Source organism: Microtus pennsylvanicus, chromosome 8, assembly GCF_037038515.1.
Source record: "Microtus pennsylvanicus isolate mMicPen1 chromosome 8, mMicPen1.hap1, whole genome shotgun sequence".
NCBI lineage: Eukaryota > Metazoa > Chordata > Mammalia > Rodentia > Cricetidae > Microtus > Microtus pennsylvanicus.
In genome coordinates, this window is record NC_134586.1 from 70,688,729 (window position 1) to 70,698,618 (window position 9,890).

The window sequence follows — 9,890 nt, forward strand, 5'->3', positions numbered from 1 at the left end:
TATAGCAAGTCAATGTTTGAGAAACAAATATTGTGAGCATTATTAAAAATTTTGCAATCATTTTAAAATAAACCTAGAAATTATATTAATTTTATATTTATATCATAACAGCTTCTCAAAACTTTAGTAGTATAAACAACATAAATTCAATAGCCCATACTTCTTTAGGTTTGATATAAATACATTTTATAAGGTGGTAGGCTGATAGTAAATTATTTTTCAAAATCCTAATACTTTGGCTTCACGGTTTCCATAACCACCAGTTGGTGACTGAACTTGATCTTCTCCCCTTCTCTCAATGGGTTTTCCACTTTTCAACTAGAGTTCTATTTTTACCTTGGTTTCATCTTTTACTTTCTTTTCTCATGGCCTGAGTATTCATAAGACTAGAATACAGGGTGAAGGTTCCAGCTCAACCTCTCCATGGTCAATGAGTTATGTGAGTGTTCAGAACACATTGCTTTTCTAGAAAAGTATTCACTTCATTGTGACAATCACATATTTCTGCTTGAAGCCTAGAGTAAATTTTAACATCGTTGCCAAACTTGACTGAAAAATTTCAAATATGTCTACTTTTCTTTAGTTTTTCTTAAGTACCAAGTAAAAAGCTTTATTGTATTTATTGTTTTAAGGTGTTTACTTTTTCAAAAATATCCATTGACCATGGTTGTGTTTATCTTTTCTACAGGTTCGGCATTCTGTCATTGATGAATATTATCTTTTCATTTATGATTCATCGAAACATTTTCCAGTATTTTCATAATTTCTTGAATGAAAATACAATTAAAAGGGCAAGGATATGCCTCATTGATAGGACACTTTCTTGCATATATAAAAGCCTGGTTTCAATCCCTAACACTAAAAATGGCTGGGAAGGAGAGAGGAAGAGTGAAGCTAAGTCAAGCAACTTTACACGTAGTTACATTCATTTCTTTCCTTGTTTTTGTTTCTTTTACTATTTTTCTTTCTGTGAGTATATGTGTATCATGTACATTTATGTACCCACAGAGACCTTAAGAGAGTTCTGACTTTCCTAGAATAGAGTGACAGTTTGATCTTGTACCTGATATGGCTGTTGAGAATATAATTCTGTCCCTCATGAAAGCTATAAGCACTGTGAACTGCTGAGACATCTCTCTTGCTCTGTATTTATATTGAAAAGCATAATGCTTAAAGGTAGATTGTTTATATAATTTAAATATGATTTCAAATATTTAAGAGAAAGTTCAAACAGGAACATGACTTATTTTGGAAGAAAAGTTGAGTGTTTTGGATTATGAACAACTTGACCAAATATAACTAGGTTGCTTTGTTTTGTTGTGTATGTGTGTGTGTATTCTCCTAATCCTCATGTCCCATAGCAGATATGACTGTATCAAGCTGTTTGTAGTGGCTACTTTGAGTCTTCCCAACAATTCACGGTAGGACTCTGGAAAGTACAATATTGTGTTGGCTCAGCTTGTCTTTAGACAACCCTTTCTAGGTATCAGTTGACAATGTATTCATCAATAATAGTTTCTCTACTACCATTTTGGTTATTTAGGCTTTCATTTGTTACTAAAGTGTTTCCAATGTTCAAATACAGTGTGTTCAATTCCTTCTTCTTTATTATATAATTTAGTAATTTTAAGTTTGAAAAAAAACCTTTTTTTTCAATCTCACAGCAATCTCTCATCTTTCGGTTCTTTTCCTCTTCTTCAACGATCTCCGAGTCTTAGATTCAAAGGTTATATTGAAGATGTACCCCTCCGAGCTGGGCTCTGATTCTTTGCATTTTAACTGATTGTGGTTTTTTGTAATGGTGTCTGTTGCAAATAGCAGTTTCTTTTGGTAGTTAAGAATAACATATTCCAGTGAGATTGTTTATCCCATGAATGCCAGAAGTTGCATTCATATCTCACCAACATGACTGTCTACATATGAACAGAAATATTGCAATACACATGCTACAGTGAAAGGAGCAAATCTGCTAAAACTTCTACTCTACAAAAAGAGGTGCAGACAATCTAAGGAGTGCTGAGAGTGGGAGAAACAGTCATCCACAGGAAGGATTACACCAACCAGCAATCAGGGAGCAAATGCTCCCCCCTGAATACAAACATACAAATCCTCTAATACAGACTGATTAGGGGTTTTATTTATCTATTTAGGAATGCACATATACAGATATAAATACACATATATGTGCTACAAAAATTACTGGAATAAAAAGACCATGAACTTGCAAAAGAGCAAGGAGAATTATGTGGAATAGTTTGCACCGAGAAAAGTGACTGAGGAAAAAGATGTAATTATTTTATAATCTAAGTAAAACAAAAGATTTTACCTTTACATATGTGGATTTTACACTTTAGTTCTTTACTGACTGATTATGATGTTTGTCCTTTGTGAAGCACTATAGTTTTTAGTAAGTTATCTTTCTCTGTATTGCAGGTTTAGCTCAAAGGGGTTTGTTCAAGAGTTCAAATTATTGAAAAATTCAATTTTTTTCACTTCGTTTATTGTTTTTATTTGCAGGAGGAGTTGAAACAAAAACTTACAGGTGTTTTTCGTTCTCCCCTAAACATGAATCATTCAAGTAAAACCAACATAACTATAGAAATTAGCAAAGTAAGAGGAAGTAGTAATAACCCAAGAGCAAAGACTGGGGGAAGAGGAGGGTGCAGTCTGCATAGAACCTATGCACTGCTGTGGTTTACCTGCTCGGGACCACCTCCCCGGAAGGCAAGCACAAGAACCCTTTTATGAGGATACACCCCCCAACACTGGAAAATGTTTCAATCCAAAACTTAAGGTTAAAAAGAAAAAAAAAAAGAGCAAAACCAAAACACACAAACCCCACAAACCACCCAGCCATAACCACCATCTTTAATCGATCATAGGAGTTTCTTTTCATTTTATAAAAAGATCAATAAAATATATTGAAAAAATATTTTCTCATCTTATATTTGTAAAGATAATAGAATTCAGATGTTTCTTAGAAAACAGCCCAGAAACTGCCCTCCAGTTTCCACTCCTTTTGCTGAGGACCAGCAGGACTACAAAGTTTAGGATACTGGAGCTGCTGGTGGAAAATGGGAAGCCCAGCCCAGGAGAAATCAGACAAGAGCAGGATGCATGGGGAGGCTGGGAGCAACTCCACGTGACACATGGCTGTGCAGAAAGGGGAACACAAGGTGGACAGAAAGGCCTTAAACTCCTCCGTGATATACAAAACCGGTTTTTACAAAGATCCAAGCAGTTTGGTCCCAAACTGAGGCGAACACATCAATGTTTATTCACATGCTTAAAGAATCAAAGTTGCCCAAATTAAATCTTTCTGCTAATATACTACATATTCTGTAAAAAGAAAAGAAAGAAAAAAAGAGAACTATAAGGGCCTTTTAAAAATCAGGACAGGAAAAGACTGAAAACCAAGTTCATCCTCTTAGTTCCAAATGAAATTAAGGAAACTTGGGTTTCTAATAGAGAAAAAAAAAAAAAAAACAAAACCAAACAAACAAAAAACCCAATCATCAGCATCATTCTCCTTACCCTGCCCCCACCCCACACACCAACAACAACCAAGAAACAGCAGGAGCCCAGTATGTTGTGGGCTACTCAAAACATGTCCAGTGGGACAGCACCAGGGATGTGTACTCTGCTGTTGTAGGTTCTGTGTGGCTGGTGGGTTGTGGGGTGGGATTTGCAGGATCTTCTTGAGGTTCCCTGTTTAGCTACACCAGCCTCTCCGACAGCCTCTTTCCCTGGGCCAGGGCTCCATCAAGAGCGGCCCTACTCAGCCTGTGGGCTGCAGACCGTCCTTGTCTTCCCGGTTCTCTGCCCCACTCTCATCGTCTTCAATCTCTCCTTCCTCGCCACTGAACTTATCGTGGGCCCACTTGGGGCTGGTACTGGATTTCCAGAACATGACCGACCCTGACCCCGGGGGAAGGCTCCTCGGCCATGGCCACAGCTCATCCACTTGTCACTGCCTTCACATTCCCGGTCATCATGCAAGTAATACTTCTTGCTTTTGGGTGTGTACTCTGGATCCCATTCCTCTTCCTGGTGTCTCTTTTGAAAATCATTGTTGCTGTTGTTGTTATTGTTACCGGAATTGTTTCCTCTGCCCCAACCTCTCCCTCTTGCTCGAAATTGAAAGGTTCCCCATGCTCTGCCGCCTCTTTCATTTGGACCCACGAAGTCTTTGGTCCCTGGTCTGAATTTGTCAAAACCTGTGGTGCTCTCCTCCCTTTCCTCTGCTTCCTCTGGCTACTCCTCTGCTTTGTAGGAGTGAGACCACTGGGAAGAGGAAGAGGAGGACCTAGACTGGTCTCTTCCTCTGCGGTGCTTCTTCTGCTTCTTCGATCCTTTGTGAGTTTTCTCAGCTAATCTTTCCCTTGAGTGGCTAGAGTCTCGGGAATCCACCGATTCTCTTGATTTACTTCGCTTAAGATCCTTATGTTTTTTATGACGCTCAATATCAAGGCCAAGATCAACAGGATCATCTTTGTATTTGCCTTCAGCCTTATAGCCAGGTTCCCGGGGACTTTTCATTTCCTCGTGAGTCAAACCATGTTTTCTGAATGTACTGGGGGAAATGTCTATCCTCCTGTGTATCTCTGGGCTTTTCTTATTTTTAGCTGCTTCTTGTTCACTTCCTCTCTTTAGGTATTTAGTAAAGCGTTCATGTAATGTCATTCCAGAGGATCCAAAGTGATGTTCTTTAACATGATGAACAATTGTCACTATGTGCTGTGCAAATAATTCTGAGGGGCTACGCTGAGACTGAGCTGACTGTATGTGCTGGAAGATGGAACGAAATTCCTGTTCCTTTTTATTGCTATGGACTAAATCCCGACAAAGCTTTCTTTCCTGAGCCAATAAGCCACTGGGTCGTGCAAGGTCCTCATCAAAGGAGTCCATCCGGACATTGACCTGGGCCTCCCGAGTAATGGAAAAGGAAGACTTCCCTGAGGAAAAGTCTCCTTTGTTTCCCAGCTTGTCTCGGCTCTCAGAGGTCTTCTGTGGGGGAGGTGACAATTTTTTCTCCTGGACCGCCTTGTATGCAGTCACTCAGAAATTCTTTTCTGGCACAAAACCCCTGTGTCCACTTTCGCTCCTCTTGGCCCCTCCACGCTCCTCCTTTCTGGGTCTCTCTGTGAAAGGCTCCTCCTCCAGCTCCTCTGCCTTTCTCAGCTTTTCCTTCCCTGTATGCACCAGGCTCTCCCACTTGCCTGACTTCTCTTCCTCCTGGTTTTTGCTTGCACCGGGCTATAACTTTAGACATAAATTTGGGCTCATCATCAAACTCAGGTTCCTTCCTCCCCTTACTTTGTCGTTATCTTGTTCATCCATCTCCTCCTTGTGGAAGTCAGCCATCTTTTTCTCAAAGTCATCACGAAGCTTATACCTTTTGGGTGACTGGCTGCCTCGGAAGGGCTTCTCAGTGTCAGTCTTGGAAGCAAATGGATCAGATTTCATTTTTACATCAGCATCAGAGAAGCTCCCTTTCTCTTTCAGCTTCTTTTTATCAGTTTTTGTTTGTTTCTGTTCTTTGTCTTTCCCATTCTCTGTTTTCTGGTCTTCCAGGTACCTTTTTGTGTATACTGCTCCTCCCGAAGCAGCACTTGTCTTTCTGAGATGAACCATATGCAGAGCCAGTGGCCAGAGGACTCTTACCCACAGGGCTCCTTTTAGATGGACTCAAAGATCCAGAGCCATGGTCGAGACCTTGGTGTGTTTCAGACTGATATCCAGCACCACCTGACATAGATGAGCCCATCTGAGATGTATTAGAAAGTGGAGGACTAGGTTTGGGCACAGGGCTAGGGCGCGGTGACCTTCGCCTAACCACTACACACTGGAGGGGGCTTTTGAGAGCTGGGCTTCTCTCCAGGGGCTCAGATCAGAAGCGGAGGCCCGTGACGCATAACCAGTGCTATAAGTAGTGGCAAAGGCCATGGCTTTGAGCTCTCAGACCCTTTTATATCTTGAGATTAACCTCCAGAAAATGTCTGCTCCTTGGCCTCATCTCCCTGGTTATCACCAGCTGCCTGAGATGGCCTGCTATCCTTAGAAGAGGATTTCGTCTCTTTTGTAGACTTGCGCTTAGACAATTCAACCCTGCTGTGGTTGGAGGATGACCAGGTGGATGAGGAGCGCCTTGTCAGAGGATGATTTATCAGAGTTCCTAGAATGGCTCCTGGACCGTGGTGAAGGGGACCTTCTTTTGAGGACCAGGACTGGGACCAGCCTCGACGAGGACTGTATGCTTGCCGGTAGTTCTGCCAATTGGACCGGTAGTTTCCATAGCCACCTCGGTTATACTGGTCTCACGGATAAAAGCCTCGGATTCGCCCACAGAAATAATAGGGCGTCCGATAGCCTCTGTTGTGGCCTCTGAAGTCTCGATTCTGATACACTCGGGCGTGATTCCTTTCTCTGTTATGAGCTGGAAAATACGATCTGGAATGAGACCTAGAACTCAGCCTGCGTTTCCCTGAACAGGAGATCGGCTTCTGGACCGAGACTTGGAAAAAGGTAGAGACCGAGATCTGGATGCAGATCTTGAGCAAGAAGAGCGAGACCCAGACTTCGATTTGTTTGTTTTTGCCTTCTTGGAAGAGAGGGTTGCCTTTCAACACCTGGACCCGCGAAGCGACAGCTAGTCGCAGTCTCGCAAGGGCACAACCGGCCCGAACGTCGCCCCCTCCCGACAGCGCCGAAAAAAATTTAATTTTTATTTTATTTTTCTTATTATAATTGTTATTTTATAATAAGTGGGAAATAAGACTAGCTTTCCATACTATCTGATTCTTATAGATAATTTTGTAATACGTTAATTGTTTAATGAAGATATTTTTAAAAGTCATCATTCAAATCATTATTGATCAAGGATGGGTGGAATGCATTGAAATATTTAGGTGTCTTCTTATGAAATAATTTGTTCACATCGCTTGCTCACATTCTCTACTTTGTGTCATTTTAAAGCTGATAAAAATGTTTAATAATTTATATTCATATTATTCCTATAAAATATTTTGCTATATCAAATGTCATTTGCTTCCTCAGTACTTAGCAGAAACTTGATTTTCATGATGAATGCCACTCTTTGAAGTGACTAGAACTGACCTTCTTAGATTTGAATGCTAGAGAATTTCTGTATCACTGGACTACATCCCCATCATCGTTCTCTCTGTTCTCATCTTCCTTTATATCTTTCTGTATCACCTTCCTTTGTGGGAAAGGACCTCTTTCTTATTGCCTCAACTACCAAGAGGTGAAACTTTAGCATGTGCCACACACAGCTTGATAAAAATTCCTTTTATGTGATATTTATGAGACAAAACTAAAAATTGTAAAAATATTTGTAAATAAGAATAATTTTACATACAATATATTTCCATCATTTTATTTTCCAAATCCTCCCATATCCTACTTTACTTCCTACCTACCAAACACAGAAATCAAAGCAAACAGTAACAGCAACAACAAAATAAAATATGACACAAATATCAAAAATAACAAGGGCAGAATTTATTTAGAGTGTATTGTGTTGACCATCTTTACCTGGGCCTGGGCCCTGCCCTGGAGTGTGGTTGATAAACTTAGTGACATTCCATTGGAGTAAACTGATCTTCCCTTTCTCAGAAAATATTGGTTAGATATAGTTTCATTGTCAGTGGTAGGATTTTGTATCTACTTCACAATCTCCATGCTAGGATGTTGATTGCTTTGAACCCGTGCAGGCCCTTTGTTTTCTGCCACAGTATTTTTGAGTTCAGTGCATTGGTACTATTGCTTCTGAATGATGCTGTCCTCTTGTTGTCATTCATCCCCTCTGGCTCTTACAATCGTTCTGTCTCCTCTTTCAAACAGATACCTGAACTTTGGGGAAAGGGGCTTGAAGAAGAATTCACATTTAGGGCTCAGTGCTATAAAGTCGTTCATTCTCTACAAATGTTCCCAGTTGTGCTGTCCTATGTTAATTGCCATCCACTGCAATAAGAAACTTCCCAGATAAATTTCGCATGTTGCCTTAATCTATGGGTATAACAACATGTCATTAGAAGTACTTTTATTAATAGAGGGATGTAAAAGCAGGGTGAAGAAGAGAATATGGGAAGGGACATTTAATACTGATGAATGTCTTTTGATTTAGAAGCTTCCGAAATGTATGTATTCGTGAAAGGACCATAAATGGAAGCACTTTACAATGGTAAAAATTCATCAATGAGACATTTTATGGAACCAAATAAAACCTCCAATGCAAAGAAAGATTCACAGCCAGTTAGATTGTTAGATAAAGGGTTTTGTAACCTCCTACTCACCAGATTTCAGAAGCTATTATTAAGACCGTTGGTTACCCTCAACAACTTGAAGGCAAATCCCTATTGTTGAAGATACTGTCTACTTGGGTACTGGACATAGAGAAATTAAGCTGGTTCCCAATTAGACTTTCTGTGAATACTGGCTAGCATTTTCATGGTACTGGAAGTCTTTAGTTTTTCTTTATTTTATTTTACATATCAATCCCCTCCCTCCTATCCTCCCGTTACCTCCTCACATCTCCCGTGTGCATCCCCCATGAATTCTCCCTTCTTCTCCATTCAAATAAGTAAGGCCTCCTTTAGGAATCAATAATGAAAAGATAATCAAGTTGAGGCAGGACCAAGCTCCTCTTCCCTTCATCGAGGCTGAACAAGGCCTTCCTCAATAGGTAATAGGTTCATTTCTAAAAGGCACCTTAGGTATCAGGAAAGGTTCTGGTTTCATTGCTAGGTACCCTCCAAAAGACCATGCTACACAACTGTCATGCAGAAGCAGAGGGTATGAGTCAGTCCCATGCTGGCTTCCTGGTTGTCTGTCCAGAGTCAGAGTCCATGAACTTTCATTAATTGGGTTTTCCTGTCATGATCTTGACCCCATGAATCCTCTCCCCTGCTCAGATAATCCCTACAATATCTCCGCAACTGGACTACCAAAGCTCGGCTCAGTGCCTGGCTGTGAGTCTCTGCATATGTTTCCATCAGATACTGCATGAAGGCTCTATGATGACAATTAGGGTAGTCACCAATCTGATTTTAGGGGAAGGCTAGTTAAGAGATCTTCTCCACTATTTCTAGGAGTCTTAGCTGGGATTATTTTTGTGGGTTTCTAAGAGTTTCCCTGGCACCAGGTTTTCCCCTAACCCCATATCAAGATTTCTCTCTCTCTCTCTCTCTCTCTCTCTCTCTCTCTCTCTCTCTCTCTCTCTCTCTCTCTCTTTTCTCTTCTGCTCTGTTCTACCCCATAATCAACCCCCCTGATCCCTCATGTACTGATCCTCCATCTCTCCTATCTTCTCCCCTCTACTGCCCCTCCTGTCCTCAGTTTACCCTGAGTCTATTACATCTATTACTTCTTTCCAGGGAGATCTATGCATCTCTCTTAAGGTCCTCCTTGTTACCTAGTTTCTCTAGGACTGAAAATTATAGTCAGGCAATCCAATGCTTTACATCTAATATCCACTTATTAGAGTGTATATACTGGTCTTTCTGGATTTTGATTACCTCACTCAGAATAATTATTTTCTAGTTCCCTCTACTTGCCTACAAATTTCATATCACTGTTTTGTCTTACTGTGTAATACTCCATTATGTATATATACCACACTTTATCTATCCATTCTGTGGTTCAGGGGCATCTAGGTCATTTCCAGATTCTTTACAAATAATGCTGCTATGAACATAATTGAACAAGTGCCCTTGGAGTATGATTGAGAATCCTTTGGGTATATGCACAAGAATGGTATCAATGGGTCTTGAGGAATATGGATCCCCAACTTTCTAAGAAACTGCCAAACTGATTTTCAAAGTGGTCATGCAAGTTTGCATTCCCACTAGCACTGGAGGAGTGTTCCCCTT

General features: G+C 40.5%; 1 pseudogene; it reads right to left on the bottom strand.

Moving 5' to 3' along the window:
* Positions 1–3,614: 3,614 nt before the first annotated feature.
* On the bottom strand, positions 3,615–7,935 carry LOC142855344 (thyroid hormone receptor-associated protein 3 pseudogene; annotated as a pseudogene).
* Between the last annotated feature and the right edge of the window lie 1,955 nt (positions 7,936–9,890).